Here is a 19,097-nt window from a genome sequence, read left to right on the forward strand (position 1 = left end):
AAGTCTTCGCCGGGCCTTCATCCCGGCCTCTGCTGATCAGAATGAGGGGCCCATACCTGAGACCAGCATTTCTCCGGGACCCGGTCACTCCAGCACCGCTGACCTCGCTTCTTGTACCGGAGGGTCCTCATCACCGGACAGCGAACAGATTGTAAGTGGACCGACTCTGTTGTCCTCAGTCCCTGGCCCTAAAGGGGAGAACTCTGCTAAGGCCTTCATATCCCCGGGTCTGTGGCAACCTGCAGGGCGTGATTCGCCGCCCCTGCCGCAATGGATGCTCGGGCCGGGGCCTAAGATTATGCAGCTGATCGAGGACATTCAGCAGGCCCTCGCTACCCTGTCGCCTGCCACTACAGCTGCCACCGCTATGCCTAGCGCTGCTCCTGCAGCTTCCACTACAGCGGGCCCGTCTACTACCGCAGTCCCCTCTACTGCCCCCACTGCTGTGGCTAAGGCTGCCTCTTCTACCACGACCGTCACCTATCATGTGGCCCCCATCATCTCTCCTATCACCACGGTGACGCCCAGCATTGTAGTCACTACTGCATCCAGTGATGCTTCTGCTCCAGGCCCTTCACGCTATCGCTATCCGTGGAAGAAGAAAAAGAAGAAGCCTACTCAGGGTCCTCCAGGACATTTCTGCTAAGTGTCCTTACAGAGACCAGAGCCCTTAAACTGTTTCTGTTGTCTAACTGTTTTGTTCCAGTTCCTGCAACGTTCAAGGTTCGTGCCTGGTCCTCCTGACCAAGTTCCCTGTACTAACCAGCCATGAGCTGATGGACACTTACAATAACAAAAGGTTCTCTAGTGCCTGTCCCAGAGCCTTTTACATGGACGATGTCTAATTGCCTAAAAGAGACTCTCCCTAACAGAGACACTTAACCCATTCCTTCCTAATGCACTTTCCTGTGATTGTGTGTTCCACACAGGGTATTATTGCACTTATTTCATTATTGCACTTATTGTACTATTGTATTCCAGTGTTATCGAAGTCTTTGTATTTCCTCCTCTGAGTAAGCACAAGGTTACATAGATTGCCTCAGAGTAGAGCGCCTCTTTTGTAAAACAGTATATTTTCCAGTCAGATAGCTCCTCCTCTGAGTAAGAGAAGTCAGTTTACATATACCTCAGAGAAAGTCCAGTTTATGTAGGAGTGTATTTTCTCATCCAGTCTCATTATTGTGTATTATTATTATCTCTATAGCTGGAAAGATTTAGTTGAGCCAGTTCGTATGCAGATTTTTCTCAGATTTTCATTCACATTTCTCTCAGGTTTCATTCAGATTTATATGAGCCAGTTCTCCTCAAGACCTCGCAGTATTTGTTGTCCTTCGTGTTTCCTTTCCTTTTGTTTCCAGTATTTGTTCGCCTCTGTCTTGTCCCAACACAGTAGTAATCACACATAGTCATACCTAACATTCACACTGGTCCATACATATTGCACCTTGGATATCTTTTCGTGTGTTTGGCCTGTGGAGTGCTTGTGTGTGTGATTGAGTGGTATGAAAGGGAGCTCCCCATGTATGTTTGCTTTTATTATTTTGTTCTTTTCTCTTCCAGGTATCCAAGACACTACTCAGACACGCCAAGGTAGTACACAGGTCTTCACGTTCTCCTCCAGTAGGGTAACACATTTAACAGAAAACCTACTGTCTAACTGGCTGGAATATTGAGGGTCACCCGCCAGCAGTTAAGTTGTCCTGGCTTACACGTCAGATGGTTCACGCACTAGCTACCTGGTCGCCAGAGTACGTTAGGCACCCCTAGGTGAAGTCCTGCCACTAGGGTTTCTCATTCTCTCTCTCTTCTCACCTGTGCCTTGGGCGTGGGAAACACACACCTCATCACACTCACTCTCATCATTCATTCCTGTTGTTTGATTGTCCAGTCTATTCATGTTTGCTGCCTTCTAGATTCGCCGAGGTCGGCTCAAATTTGCTAGGGAGGTATGCAGTGTCCCAGAACATGCAGACTACTACTCCTATTATGGCCATTTCTATTGCTGTGTCAATGCCTGTTCTGGTAAGTGTTTGCACTGCAACTGCTGCTGGTTTTCCCCTAGTATTTTGTGCATTTTCATGTGTATTCTCATGTGTTCCTGTGTATTGCAGTGTACAGTGGTATGCAAGGCTGTTGATCACGTGACCTGTAACCATGGTTCCTCCAATGGCCGACTAGCTCTGGCCAGGAGCAACCATGTGACCTCCCACTTCCTGCTGACAAGTGAGTCTTCCCCCTGCTTCCAAGCAAGGAGGTTGTGTGGTTCTATCCTCTCCCACAGGAGAGTGACTAAGTCTGCTGCTATATACCAGTCCTCGGCTGTTTCTGCCTGCTCAAGTGACCGGATTCTTCTCTCTCATCTGGGTGTCATTCTGTTATCTCTCATCATCGCTACAAGGATTCACAGCAAGTATTATTCTCAAGCTAATCCACCCAGCACCGCTATTTCTCTCATACTCCTACTCCCATCATCCGGCACGTATTCTCACAGCCTATGCAGCACCACTCCTGCCTTATTTGTCAAAGCCTGCTATATACCCGGTTGCATCCGGACAGAACTGTTGCTACTAGTTACCTTTTCTATAATAAAACCGCTGTTACTGAACCCTGGCATTGGTGTCCACTAACTGGTGCCCTGACTAGGTGCAGCGAAGAATCGCATGCCCATCATCACCCGCAGATTCCACAGACCGGCCCTACAGCTGTGCTGCCCTCAGGCCTATACCGTGACAAGTATAACCCCTGCAGCTGCCCCGGTCATTGCCCGCTCATAACACCAGCACTGCGGAAGTGGCCCCCAGGGGCCAGGGCATCGCACAGGATGCTAGGAAAGCTGGGTGATCTCCATTATACTGCCTACTATACAAGATGCTAGGAAAGCTGAGTGACCTCCATTATACAAGATGCTAGGAAAGCTGGGTGACCTTCATAATACTGCCTACTATACAAGTTGCTAGGAAAGCTGAGTGACCTCCAATTTACTGACTACTATACAAGATGCTAAGAAAGCTGGATGACCTTCATTATACTGCCTACTATACAAGGTGGTAGGAAAGCTGAGTAAGGCTGAGTTCACACTACAGTTTTGCAATCCGTTTTTTCATCCGTTTTTTGCAAAAAAAGGATTTAAAAAACGGATTGAAAAGACGTAGTGTCAACTCAGCCTAACCTCATTATACTTACTACTATACAAGATGTTGGGAAAGCTGGGTGACCACCATTATACAAGATGCAAGGAAAGCTGGGTGACCACCATTATACAAGATGCTAGGAAAGCTGGATGACCTCCATTATACAAGATGGTGTAGGGCAAGTGACTTTGTACAACATAGCCTAAGGTTACATGCCCATCTGCACACCCTCATATTATGGATAAAATCACTGGGGGGGCTGTACGGCCAGACCAGCAGTTATACAAATATTTTAAAAATACATCCAGAGGGTGGCCAAACCCCTAAAAGCTTTAACCATTTTTAGCACCAGAAGAATGAAAGCAGCATAACCAATAACTCTTCTTTAACTGCTTTTCAGGGCACAGACATGCCAAAATAACAAATATTAATTTCTTGGATCTGATATGATAAATACAGACAAATCAGAGTGTGGATATTATGTGCGTTGCTCACTGTTGCATAAAACTGGGTCACACAGGTAATTATAGTGATAGAAAGCATGGGTAATTCTGTAACTGAATGTAAATATAATCCATGTGTCTGTGTCTCTTTACCCCACTATGCTTCCCATATATAACTTTGTTGCTATATTCACATTAAAGTGATGAAAAATTAATGACTTAGAAGCTTGGCGAGAATTAAATAGTTTGAAAGCAGTTGCTATTTTTGTGGTGAGTGTATACAATAATGATATACAAGACAGAGCCTCCGTTTTATTGGAACTTTTAAAGAAATCACTTGATAAAGCATTTATTGTTAATTATAAATGTAGTCGAACATAATACAGCAGATAATTATCTGGACTTAATACTGACTTGTCCAGGAAGTCCTCTACAATATGCTTACATATGCATTTGATTTACTAAAGATGCTCATACACCTTATGGTAAAGTTGGCCGGACAATTGCCATTTTCAGCAGATTTGGCCAACTCTCTAAGGTTTTTGAGAGCCTCAAAACATTCAACCAACAGATGAGATTGATGGAGAGGAGGGTTGGGCGTTATGGATTTTTAATGCAGGCCCTACTTGTCAGGGCCCCAGGGAACACAGAGACACAGGACAAGTGGGCCCTATGGCTAAGACCCCCCCACACTGTCCCTACCTGCTTGCAGAGCAGGCCCTAAATGACCGTCCGCAACTGGGCGGCGTTCCCTACACTGCAGTAAGTGCAAACACTAAACAAAACAAGACAAACTAACACAATAAAGAATAGTTGGCGGGCAAGGTTGGCAACAAACGGGCAGCAGAAGTACAGAGTCAGAATCCACAAGCAAAGTCGAGGTCACGAAATCCAGGTCAGAAACACTAATAAACACGGAACAGAGATACAAGGAAAGGTACAAGGAACTAAACGCAATAACAGACAGTAAACAAGGTACAGGGAGAAACAGAAACCAGAGACAATAACCAGGTAACTAGAGGACAAGGCAAGGAACAAGCAAAGGGATCAGGAAAACAGACAATAAGGCAAGAGGCTCATCTAGCAGAAACAGACAAGCTGGACAAAGCTATCAAGAGCCCTGAGTGAAGGGAGAGGCACAGGTATAAGGGATAAGAAGTCCCGGACTCCAAGCTGATAGGTGGAGCAGGAGAAACACACAAGAAATCACAGAAAGCCAGAGGTGAGGAGACCTGTCCATCACAACACAGCCAACAACAATCAGTGAACAGACCACAGCAAGGAAAGTGCATGGAAAACTGAGAAAACATGGACCGGAACACAGAAGACACAAGTAGAAAACACAGTAAAACAAGGAATGGATCATGGCCAAAAGCGTAGTCTTTGGCGCAGAGGTCGGATCTTCACCGCAGAGGGTGGCACTGATGCCTTTTCAGGCACGATCATGACACTACTGTTCTGGAAAAGATAATGTGCTGCCAAAGCAGTCTGGCTGTGGCTTTTCGCCCAACAGAGAAAATACAAGCGCTCAACTGTACCTAATGTTCATATGTATGGGGAGGTCCGGTGAGATAATTGTTGGCTGAATGGATATTCAGCTAACAGTAGTGATGAGTGGACCCAGACTGTAAAGTCCAGGTCCACGTCTGAGTCCACATGTTCAGTTCCACAGATCAAACACAGATTTCAGCTCCGAAATCCACATTTGAGACCGGCATTTGTACTTACAATAAAGTTTGCTGAAAGGCTGCTGAGCAGCCAATCAGCAACCTTTATTGCTGTGGGCACTGCAGAGCCATCACAGCCATGCCCTGTATGTGTATGGCTGTAATTGGACAGGAGAAACACCTTATAACTGTATAACAGTGGCGGTCACATATTCCACTGCCATTCTACTATCATGAGAGCAGGGAGAGGGTACTGCTGCTACGCAGGGACAGATAGGCAGGGAAACTTAAGGGATTATACAGCAAAAATATTTTTCGTTCAACTCAACTGATATCAGAAAGTTTTATAGATTTGTAATTTACTTCTATTAAAAAATCTCATGTCTTCCTATACTTATCAGCTACTATATGTCCTGCAGGAAATGTTGTTTTCGTGTACCCGGAGGTGTGGTTTGCTATAAATACCTGTCACGTGCCGACTCGTCTCCGATCTTCAGTGAGCGATGTAGTCTTCGGCCGAATCCCTCTGTCCTGAGTGCCGGCCACCCTCTTCAGCGTCATCAGATGCTCAGCCGCGATTGGCTGAGCACAGTTATGCTCAGCCAATCGCGGCTGAGCAGCCAATGACGCGGCAGAGGGCGGCCGGCACTCAGGACGGACGGAGGGATTCGGCCGAAGACGACATCGCTGACTGAAGATCGGAGACGAGTCGGCACGTGACAGGTATGTATAGCACACCACACTTCCGGGTACACGGGTGGGGGTGGTGGGACACGGGGAAGGGGGCCATTCACAGACATAACATACATTACAAAGTTGCATAACTTTGTAATGTGTGTTATTCTGTGAATAATTGTTTACCGCCGCACTACCCCTTTAACTATTTGCTTATTGATCACAGAGTGATCCTACAGGGTGTTAATCTCACTGCAACGGCCTGTACATCCATGAGTTAGAAACTGTGTGGCCAGTGAATCAGTGATTTAGGTGCTGTGGCCAGTACATATGTAAGTTAGGCACTGACAGCTGTGGCCAGTAGATACATGAGTTAGGCACTAACTGCTGTGGCTATTTTATTAAATTATTGTATTGCCCCCCAAAAGTTATACAAATTACCAATATACACTTTTTACAGGAAATACACAATGTGCTTTTTTCCTTGCACTTACTACTGCATCAAGGCTTCACTTTCTGGATAAAATGGTGATGTCACGACCCTGACTCCCAGAACTGTGTGAGCTGTGGCTTCTGGAGAAGATGATGACAGGGAGACACTGAGGGACACAGGGCACTGGAGGGACACTGAGCATCCCCCTGCCATCATCCTCCCCAGCAGCCACAGCCCGCACAGCTCTGGGAGTTGGGTCGTGACATCACCATTTTATCTAGGAAGTGAAGCCTTGATGCAGAAGTATGTGAAGGGAAAAAGGACTTTAAGTGCATTTCCTGTAATAAGTGTATATTGTTTATTTGTATAACTTTTGGGGGGCAATATAATACTTTAATAAAAATCTCTGCCGGACTTCTCCTTTAAATCTAAATGTTGCCAGAGTTAGCCAATCAGTGTTGTGGTTACTAAATACAAGCATTGCCGGAATAAGGGTGGTCACCCTGCTGAATACGTGCAATAAGGTCAACATTGTGTCCTTAGTTCTGCCAGTGGAGCATGATTAAAAGATGTTGAAATACAAGTTCAAGCTGGTAGATGCACTACTGTCGGAGTTCCCAGAGAGGACTCAGTGGAGGCACAAGGATGAGGAGGAGGATATAGCCAATGCAGCTGGGGCAAAAGCAACACCTTGAAAAGGAGGAATAGCATGGTCACAATGTGAAACACCTTTAGCAGTATTCCATCTGATATTAGCAGGAGGCAGAATTTGAACTACATGGCAAATGAGTATGTGTCCACACGTCTCATGGTACATAGGTCTTCCCCGTTCGACTTCTGGGTTGCTAAATAGGAAACCTGGCCAGAGCTTGCCCTTCATGCCTTGGAGGTGCTGGCCTGCCCTGCAGGAAGTGTGCTCTCTAAGGCTATGTTAACACACTGTAAGAGACCGGCCGTTCCGTGATCCGGCCGGTTCAGGGAATGGCCGGTCTTTGAAAAGATCATCCCGGCCTGTACTGCAGTGTCGGCCGGACAATCTTTAGCAACGCTTAGTTCTCAATGTGGGCGCATCTGTGCGCACCCACATCAGAAATCCCCACTGCTCATTATGGAGTGTGCGTCCGAAGCCGCTCGCTCCATAGTGTGCACTGACAGGGTTTTCAGTTTTCTATGGCACCGCTAGGGATCCCGACCGGAGTGTATACTATGTGTATACACTCAGTCCGGGATTCCCTTTAGAAGGCAGCACTATGTACAGTAAGTTCCGTGGGAACCCAGAACTTATGTTGTGTGAACATAGCCTAAGGGTGCGTTCACATGCAACAAAGCCTGATTGGAGAGGCAACATACAAATCTCAAATCTATAGTGCTGGCTACCTCCTCCTCTGCCTCTTCCACCGCTACCTTCACTTGGATCTCCACTTCCTCTTTACAAATCATTATTTCATTTAATTTCTTTTATTTATGTCTTTTATTTTATGCTTATTTTTTACTACTTGCCCTACCCCATATAGCCTTTTCATGCTTTTCATCCTCTATGTCTAGAAAAAAGAAGGTTTCACAATCAGCACAAATTCTTTACTGTAAGAGCAGTGAGACTATTGAACACTCTGCCACATGATGTTGTCATGGCGGTTTCACTAAATAAGTTCAAGGAAGGCCTAGATGCTCTTTTACATTAACCCCTTAGCGACCCATGACGTATCTGATACGTCATGGTGCCGCTCGGGTTGTTCAGAGAGGGGTCCCGCCGGGACCCTGCTCTGAACGGCGCTGATCCCGGCTGACACGTGCAGCCGGGCAGTGCCTCTATTAGCCGGCGCGGGTCCCGTTGCCGCGCCGGCTAATTAAGCCTCTAAGTGCAGCTGTCAAACCTGACAGCTGCACTTAGATGCTGTGCTCTCCGTGTCCCTGGTGTCTAGTGGGACGCATTTCCCCCCCGCGATGCGATCGCGGGGGGAAAATCCGTTCTTCTGCCCGTGCCGGGCCTCAGCGTCGGAATGACGCTGATCCCGGCTCGGCAATAGATTGCTATGGCCTGCAGCAGGCCATAGCAATCTATGACCGATCTGATCGATCTTTGCTGTGTATATACACAGCATTGATCTCTATGAGAGATCAATGCTGTTTATATACAAGTCCCCCAGGGGGGCTTCTAGTTAAAGTAAAAAAAAAAGTAAAAAAGTGTTTTTATTAATAAAAAATCCCCTCCCCTAATAAAAGTCCAAATCACCCCCCTTTTCCCATTTTATAAATATAAATAAATAAACATATTTAGTATCGCCGCGCACGTAATCGCCCGAACTATTAATTAATTACATTCCTGATCTCGGACGGTAAACGGCGTCAGCGCAACAAAAATTCCAAAGTGCAAAATTGCGCATTTTTGGTCGCATCAAATCCAGAAAAAATGTAATAAAAAACTATCAAAAAGTCGTATATGCGCAATCAAGGTACCCATAGAAAGAACGCATCATGGCGCAAAAAATGACACCTCACACAGCCCCATAGACCAAAGGATAAAAGCGCTATAAGCCTGGGAATGGAGCGATTTTAAGGAACGTATATTTGTTAACAACGGTTTGAATTTTTTACAGGCCATCAGATACAATAAAAGTTATACATGTTATATATCATAGTAATCGTAACGACTTGAGGAACATGCATAACAAGTCAGTTTTACCATAGGACGAACGGCGTAAATGCAAAACTCCCCGAAATCAAAACAAATTAGTTTTTTTTTTCAATTTGACAGCGCAAATGATTTTTTTCCGGTTTCGCAGCATATGTTATGGAAAAATAATGCCTGTCATTGCAAAGTACAATTGGTTTCGCAAAAAATAAGCGCTCATATACGTCTCTAGGTGAAAAAATGCAAGCGCTGTTGACTTTTAAACTTAAAATGGAATAAGCAAAAGCGCAAAAACGAAAATTGGCTTTGACCTTAAGGGGTTAAATATATTACAAGTTATAGGCACTAGATTACATGTCATAGGGTGGTGATCAAGGGATTAGTCTGATTGATATAGTGGACTCAAGAAGGAATTTTTCTCTGTGTGATGGGATAGCTGGCATCTGCCTCATAAGGGTTTTTGCCTTCCTCTGGATCAACACATTAGGGTTATAGGTTGAGCTTGATGGACTCTTGTATTTTTTTGCAACCTTATTAACTATGTATCTATGGAAAGGGCAAGCCTTGAGGGTCTGAGCCAAGGTTCCTCTTAATCACCAAAAACCACAAAATGTACCTCATGTTAAAATATTGTAAAGTTGGTTTAGGAGCTTACGGTATTGGGTGGGAGGGGGAGTGGGGTCCAGGCATGGTCTGTATAGTGTAGTCCACAGCACTGTACTCTGATCAAGGAGGTCTTCCTCACCTTCCAAATCATGGCAGATCCAGGCTGGAGCTTGCATCAGGGGACAGGACTGTAAAGGAATCTCTTCACAGCTGTAACCCCTCTCCCCCTGGACAGAGAGTGCTGCATTTATGTGCCTACATATGTCCTGCTCATTCTTTTATGTTCCCTGCAGTCTGTGTCAGCCCTTCCTTTCCATCCCTGCTATAATCTGCCTGCACTTACACTCAGCTATACATACTGCTGCTATAATGTGCCTGCACTCACACTCAGCCATTCACACTTCTGTATAGAAAAGTTTCTGTCAACAGGGAACTCCAGCATTTTTCCAAATCAGAAATTTCTTGGATTGGGCGGGTGTCCACGTTAAAGATGTTCACACTCCCCAAGTTTCTTTATATATTTAGAACAGTTCCAATAAGTGTACCCGCCAAATTCTTTGTCAAAGCACAGAGAACGATCAACAAATTTATCTGGGCCAATAAAAGGCCCCGTATAGCTGCAAAATTCCTATGCAAACACAGAGAAGTGGGCGGTATGAGTTTGCCAGATCTCAGAACATACTATATGGCCACACTAGTCTCTTCAATAAGAAACTGGTGAAACTAAATACTTTTTTGCCTTGGGTGCAAATAGAGAACACAGATGTATACCCCTATGATTTAAAACACACTCTACTCTTGCCTTTCTGGAAGGGCATTTCTCTTAAATGCTCTAACTCATTGGTTTTTGCCTCTTATAATGCATGGATATATTACCATAGCCATACTAACTCCACCACACACCTCTCTAAAACTCTACTCCCTATCTCACTCTTAGAAGCTAGTATACCTTCCCTATCCCTAACTACCTGGAGGGAAAAGTGTATTGTCTCCGTTAGCCACTTGTATGATAAAGATACTCTACTTTCGTTTCAAGAGTTAACAATTCTTAGAGACATTTCGATGTCCGACTTCTATAAATACCTGCAAGTTAGGCAGTTTTTACAAGATTTTCCTCCATCCAAATTAGTAGCTGATATAGTCTCCTTTTTGTATTTAAACTCCACAAGGAAGGACCTACGTCCAATATATACCAACATAAACGCATATGATACTTTTCAGAAAACCCACCCATTTCAATATTGGGAACAGGAACTACAAACTACTTTTACAACAAGGAAATGGCAATATGCGTTTAAACTCATATACTGTATCATTCATTTATTTGTAGCACATACATAGAATCTGCATTAAAAAGTATCCTGTGCTGGTATTATACCCCAGAAAAAATAGCTTCTATATATACTGATGCAAATGACAGATGTTGGAGATTATGTGGACAAAAAGGTACTCTGCTTCACATATTATGGTCATGCCCCAAAACATTAGACTAATGGAAAAATTGCATATCTATATTTACTCAAATTATAACACATTGCCAATCATTTCCCCCACATAAGATACTACTGTTTATATCAATTGATAATATTCTACCAGCACAAAGAGTATCAGCTTGCCATTTTTTTATCATAGCAAAAACTGTACTTATACGTTATTGGAAGACATCAGAAATACCTCCGCTGCAGGAATTTATAAATGCAGTAAACATCACATACAAATATAAACAGATCATTGCTAGAGGATCTTCCAAAATGGAAACGTTTAACAATAGATGGGGGGCATGGAGACAATCCCCATATTATGTAGATAATTAAAAGATCATTATCTATACATATCTCTTCCCTTCCAGTTACCCATCTTCCTCCTCTACCCACACCTCCTCCCATCCAACCCCACACCTATACCTACACTAAGTGAGATCTAGTTGCAGAACCTCCTAAGGAAACGCGTAGTTACACCATGAAGAATACCCTTGACTTGACTCGAAATACTCTAATCATATATAAAAAGCCTATCCACACACCAAAGAATATGTTCATTCCTTTATTGCTTATGATACTGTTATTATAGCTTTGCAGTTTATGATTCCGAGAAGGACTCAAAAATTTCTTTCTGTAATTTTCTTTAAATTCCTTTGATACAATGTGTGATTTGCCCTCTGGCAAATTATATACCCCCGTCCCCTTCCCCCCCACCTTCTTATATACTGTATTATTCATAATACGTATTATGACTAAATATGCCTGGATTGTGGGATCATTATGTTTATAATGTTTGAAAAATTGTGTTTAATAAAAAACAATTGAAACAGAAAAGTTTCTGTCACTGACCTCCTGCGCAGCTCTGTGTTTCTCACTTCTTGATTGGTCCATGCGGAACACACACCCCTTCCCTAATGCTGTCATGTGACCACACAGACCTCTGACAGAAGCCCTGCTTCTCTATTCTAGCCTGTTGTACTACATTACTGCATTGTACGGATCTGCAGTTCCTTCCTGTATCTACAAACTGTGTTTTTTTTTCAGGTTTATGCACTCACTATACATTATACTCCACATGGTGATTGCTTGATTGCTATACTGTACAGTAATTTACAATATGACATATTTAGCTGTTTCTAAATGTTTGTTTCATGTGTTTTACCTGTTATTCAGTATAAAAAAACATTATTTTGGGGGCGTGGAACCATTTGTCTGCATTTCAATGGTTCCTTATGTGAAAATTTTCTTTGGTCTCAGAGTGGTTTTGGATTACAAGCGTGGTACCGAAACAAATTATGCTCGTAATGCAAGGCACCACTGTATACAGTATATATATATATATATATATATACCCTTAATGCTCACATATAAGGCAATAGACCTGTCTATGGATTTAAGTGAAAAGGAATAAAAAAAGGATCTATCTTTCAGCTTTACCTACATTTGAAATTAAATATTATTCCTGATACTAGTTTTAATCTCTGTACTAAATAAGAAATAGCTTGAAACAGAAATGTCGCTTGCCATCCACCCTCACTGTAACTCTTTGTTTTATTGCAAAGATTTTTCATTCTTCTGTTTACTTTCTGATTTATCATTTCTGCAAATGTACCACATCAGCAATATTCCAGGGTTTATTATTAATACCAGAATATCATTTGGTTTCTCCTGTATAATCATTTAATTTTTTTTATTATTAAGATTAATTATGAGCATTGGAATAAAATCTAAAATACCTTGAAGTGTGCATTGTTAATGAAGTGGAAATGGAACCTGCTATTGCAAAGATTAATTAGTCCTTCCTGGTTACTATACACATGGACAGTGGTTGCGCCAAACACACGTTCATTTGAAGATGTATTTACTTGCTGCTTCTTGGCCATTCACAGTTCTAATTAGATGAAAGCCCATATTTAGGACAAACATAATGCCATAAAAGTTGGACCATTCAAGGAAAATACTGGGACAGGAAAACTTTTGAAATTGTTAGAGTTCGTTCCCTGTGTGTGAATTCGGCTGGAAGAACCAGTCGACGCGTTAAGCCTTCAGGTGTTGCATTCTCCTGAGGCTTGCTCCTGTCTGAGTACAGGGGAGGGCTCCCTGGCTGCTATTGGTATCTCATGCTGCTGTCAGACTCCTTGCTCCTATCAAGGGCTGGGGTGGGAGCTCTGGTAGCATTTAAGCTGGTGATTGCCAGTGTATGTTTGGTTTCCAACTACACCAGCGTGTCTCTTGTGTTTCCTGTATTTGAGAATTGTAATTGGACTCGGACTTAGACTTTGCCTTTGCCTCATCCTTTTGTACTGCATTACTTCCTGTGCTCCACCTTGGACTGGACTCTGTTAACCCATTGCTTGCTGATTTTGACTTTGATGTTACATCCTTTTGCCAACTCGGACTGCCTGACCTATTTGTATATACTTGTTTGTGTGTTCTGTCTACCTCTCCTTATCCCTAGTTAGGCTAGGGACTGTCATCCAGTTGCTGCCCTAGGGGTTAGCCTAGGGGGGCAAGTAGGTAGGGACAGGGTTTGCGGGCCGAGAGAAGGGACTGCCAGCTTCCCGGACCCCAGGACTCCTTGACAGACATCTTTTCCTTCTCTCCTATTTCCTGTACGTTCACATTATGTTCACAGTAAAGCAGGTGGAATTACGCGGCTGAACTCTCCAACACGGAATCCTGCCGGCCTCAGTGTGCCATAGCCTGTCTATGGAAGAGCGCGCGCTCCTGATCTTAGCGATCTGTTTCTCTTATGCCTCTTCTAGGCATTGCTCCCACCAAGCCAGAATCCTGCTCCACACTGATGAGGGGCAACACCCCGAAACAGCTGTATGTGGATGGATACCTGGCCTTGGTTTTTCCATTGTCATTACATTGACTTATAGGGCCACTTAATATGGTGGTTTTCTTACAAGAGCCACCCCTTAACTGGGTCCTTCCTGGAGGGATATCTGGCTAGTCCTGTGTTTCGAGACTCTTCAATGAAGCTCCACGGGCTCTTCTTTTGCATATTCATGTTTCCCAGGGGGCAATGCACCTAGGATTTCACTGCAGTCGGCAGTGTTATTGTTCGTCTGGTCTCCCTGAGATCAGCAATCTGTTTCTCTTATAGACAGGCTATGGCATACTGAGGCAGACAAGATTCCGCTGCGGAACTTTCAGCTTGATTTACTCAGTGTGAACATACCCTAAGGGTCCAATTACACGGGCTGATCATTTTAGTAACAAGCTCTGATCAGCTACATCTGCGCTTGTTTACTGGACCTATTAGACAGTCTGATAATCTGGCAGCAAAGGCTACATGGACATCGTTGCCCACACACCTGATACCTTACCTCTTCCCGCTAACGGTCTTCTCTCCTGTACTCCTCAGCTTCCCAGTCCCAGCAGCAGTAGCATCTGAGTGGCCTGTCAGCTGACAGGCCACTCAGCCAATCACAGGACGGGACCACCACAGCCTGTGATTGGCTGGGAGGTCTGTCACCTGACATGACTCTCAGATGCTGCCGCAGCTGGGACCAGGAAGCTGCAGAGCACAGGAGAAAAGAGCGGAAGCGGGGAGAGGTAAGGTATCAGGAGTTTGGATAATTGTCATCCCTATACACGTAGCGATGCCTGGTCGGCGCCATACAATTTTAGCTCCAAAACTAAACCAAGGATCAGCCGAATATCGTTTCATCAGCTGATCGTTGCTTCTATTACACGGAACCATAATCAGACGAATCAGCCCAATACAGGCGATTATCGCTCTATGTAATAGGGCCCAAAGAGACCACAGCAAAATAGTCCATAATCTGATTGTTATAGAAAGAATCCTTTGTGGGCTCAGAGATCACCAGGATAAAAGCAATGAGGCAAATCAATGTTGAAGCCTGCATTTCCATAGACATTAATGGTGCGTTCACACCTGACAATATATACATTTCTGCGTTCACACCTACAGGATCTGCAGCAGATTTTCTGCAGCAGATTTCATTTAAATAACTGAACACAGCATCAAATCTGCTGCAGATCTGCTGCAGATCCTGTAGGTGTGAAAGCACCCTAAAGCAGCAGGGAATACCTTTGTAATGAGTAATTGACCAACAGAAGATACAATGTAGAAAGCCAGAGATCAGATGGGCAGATTTGCTAAGAATCTGGCTTTATTTGCTCTAAGAACTGGCATGCATTTCTTGCACAATATTTTTTATAAGTTTTACACACTTCTATCTGAAAAAGGGGTGAGGTCTCTTAAAAAGGGCACAGAGGGGACTTGCAAGCATTTGTTAAAGCGCACCTGTTGTTTGACATGTCACAGAGATATATCAAAAGTTTTGATCGCTCCAGGTCTGAGTCATCAGGACAATTAGTAGGCGAGGACGAGCTGCAGCGGTCAACTCCCGGTCAGGCACATAGTGTAAGTCTATAGAGCCTGACTCTTTTTTCTTACACAATCGGTACAGGTCAGAACACTCAGACCTGGATTGATCAAAACTTTCATCAGTTCCTAAACGTCAAAATTTTTTACAAACAACAGGTACACTTTAATACATAGATTTCTGAGGCTGACGGACCTCTCAATAAATCTGGCGTGGAACACAAGGGTGGGGATTCAGGTATGACTGGCATACACATATGCCAATCTTTGTAAATTCTGATAAATGTTTCATTTATGAGGTGGTCCACAGGAGGATCTTCCACTGGATTTAAGTTTTTCAAAGATAATGGCTACCAGCTACAGGAGGTTCAATAAGTTCAGGAGGAATGAGTAGCAGTAGAAACAATATTTTTAGGCAATTAAAATTGTATAGCTTGAACTACTGTATAGCTTAAGATTAAGCCCTCTAAATATTTATTTATTATTGGACTCAAGGTGCTTCAGTATGATATCATTTTAGACAAGAAGTACAATAATATTGGGCAGCACGGTGGCTCAGTGGTTAGCACTGTAGCCTTGCAGCTCTGGGGTCCTGGTTTCAAATCCCACCAAGGGCAACATCTGCAAAGAAAACATCCGCAAAAAAAAACATGCAGATAGGTGAATTTATATTGTGAGCCCTATTGGGGACAGGGATAATTGGCAAAAACTATGTAAAGTGCTGCGGAATCTGTGTGTGCTATACAAATAGGGGAAGCAACTATTTTATACTTGCTCAAAGATGAAGTTTCACAAGGTATGGAAAAGTAATTTGCTTAATAAAAATATAACACACTTTCACATTCTTATAGAAGATGCTTAAAGGGGTATTCTCATTATCAGAGTTTATCCCCTATGCACAGAATAGGGGATAACTAGCATATTGGTGACAATTTGTCTAATTGAGGGACCCCCACCAATTTCAAGAGCAGACAGCAAATGTCATTCACAAGAGTGGTCAGCACGCAATTTGTTCTCTAAGAGGCTTTCAAACATTGCTGAGCACTGAGCTTGCCCTCCATTCTTGGGATGGATAAAAGTCCATCCAAAGAATACCCCTTTCACAGGGTTTTCCCTGTCACCCCCCACCACCACCACCACCAGAAAAAAAAAAAAAGAAAAGAAAAGAAAGAAAATGCCCCTTTTTGTAGAGGGACACACTGATCTACTCAAACTGACATGGCCACAATTCGTTCTTGTCTTTCCTTCACCAATAGTACTGTCCTCAGCTAAACATTAAAAATTGGCTTTATAATCTTCATTATAATGCACCAGTACGAATGATTCATGCTTTATGCAAATGACGGTCATATAAATTGATGATCGTTTTACATCTTTGATAAAAAATTATAACCACTTGATTACAATCTCGTATAAATTACAATGCACTGCAGAATTATGCAACTCCCCCCCTTTTCAGAGTTTTATGGATTTTTTTAGACAAAGTGGTCAGGCTGCAAAATGGGAAGATAACCACTTTTAGGCCAGGCAGGGCCGTTTTAATACATTGGTGGGCCCAGTGCACAGCCCTCAAGAGTGCCCCCCCCCCCCCCAACCCAGCGTTATCAGAATCGGAGCTCCACACACAGTATTATGCCCTGAATGCCCCCACACTGTATTAGGAGCCCCAATACATACGGTAGTTACCTTATAACCTTATAAAGATATCACCAATGATACCATTACATAATACTGCCACACCATGCCCACTAACAGTTACATCCATTTACTCACAGGGGGCGTCTTCTCTGATCAGAGTCGTTCACCTTTTCTTTCACTCCATCCAGCGTGGGCCACCTTTAAGTCTTCCCCCGGCTGTGAATCTTCTCTTCAGAATCTGCCAGAGAAACAATTTAGGCTCCAACACATACAGTAGTAAGGTCCCCTTGTACCCCTATACAGTAGTTACCCCCCTATGTACCCCTATATAGTAGTTATCCCCCTCTGTGCCCCTATTTAGTAGTTACACCCCTCTGTGCTCCCACTTAATAATTAGGTATGCTCTGTGCCCCAATATAGTAGTAAGGTCCCTATATAATATAGGCACCTCTGTGCAGCCCAAATGTTAGTATAGACCCCCTGTGTGCTGCCCCCAGTAGTATAGACCCCCTGTGTGCTGCCCCCAGTAGTATAGAAAGCTGTGTGCTGCCCCCAGTAGTATAGACAGCTGTGTACTGTCCCCAGTAGTATATAGACACCTGTGTGCTACCCCCAGTAGTATATAGAACCCCACTGTGTTCTGCCCCCAGTAATGTAGACCCCATTGTGCTGCCCCCAGTAGTATATAGACCCCCTGTGCACTGCCCCCAGTAGTATATAGACCACTAGGTGCTGCCCCCAGTAGTATATAGACCACTAGGTGCTGCCACCAGTAGTATATAGACCCCTTGTGTGCTGCCCCTAGTACTATAGACCACTAGGTGCTGCCCCCATTAGCATATAGCCCCCCCTGTGCATCCCCCAGTAGTATATATATCCCCTGTGTGCTCCCTGACTTATATATACCCCCTGTGCACCCCCCTTTTATATAATCCCCCTGTGCACCCCCCAGTATACATATATATATACCCCCTGTGTGCCCCCAGTTATATATATACCTCCTGTGTGCCCCCCCAGTTATATATACCCCCTGTGTGCCTCCCAGTTATATATATACCCCTGTGTGCCCCACCAGTTATATATACTTCCTGTGTGCCCCACCAGTTATATATATACACCCCCTGTGTGCCCCCCAGTTATATATACCCCCCAAGTTATATATACCCCCTTTTATATAATCCCCCTGTGCACCCCCCAGTTATATATATACCTCTGTGTGCCCCCCAGTTATATATATCCCCCTGTGAACCCCCCTTTTATATAATCCCCCCTGTCACTGTGCGCTCCCCCAGTTATAAATATACCCCCTGTATGCCTCCCCAGTTATATATACTCCCCTGTGCGCCCCATCCCCCCCAGTAGTATATAGGCCCCCCTGTAGGACCCCTAGTTGAATAGACCCCCGCTGTGTGATGCCCCCCGTTATATAGTCCCCCTTTATGCTCCCCCCTCCCATATAGCAAGTAACAAAAAAAAAAAAACACTTTATACTCACCTGGGACCGCGCGTTCCTCTTCTCTTCACATCATCCTTGTGGCTGCAGGCAGTGCTTTACCTGCGGTCAGAAGAGGCCGCTCTCCCCTCTCGCGGTGTCGGCACTGAGTGACTGAGTGAGCTGCCTCTTGTTACCGCAGGTAAAGCACTGCCTGCGGCCACAAGGATGACTGACAGGGAGGGAGCCAATGGCTCCCGCCCTGTTAGTGCCGCTGCTGCTGCCTGTACCTATGAGCGCTCGTTACGAGCGCTCATAGCTACAGTACAGAGCACAGCAGCAGGCGGGGGGGGGGGCTGCAGGGGGCGCCATGGATGGGTAACTTACCCATCCCGATGGTGCCCCCCCCGGCAGGCTGGTGACCGGAGCCCTGTGCGACCGCAATGATCGTACAGAGCAAAGGCCGGCCCTGCTCAGGGTGGGCCCCTTTAACCAGTGGGCCCAGTGCATGTGCACTATGTGCCCTCTGGTTAAAGCGGCCCTGAGGCCAGGTGTAAAAGGATGTATGACTAATTGAATACTATTCAGAATGAAAGTCA

The sequence above is a fragment of the Dendropsophus ebraccatus genome, chromosome 4 (genome assembly GCF_027789765.1).
Source record: "Dendropsophus ebraccatus isolate aDenEbr1 chromosome 4, aDenEbr1.pat, whole genome shotgun sequence".
Lineage (NCBI taxonomy): Eukaryota > Metazoa > Chordata > Amphibia > Anura > Hylidae > Dendropsophus > Dendropsophus ebraccatus.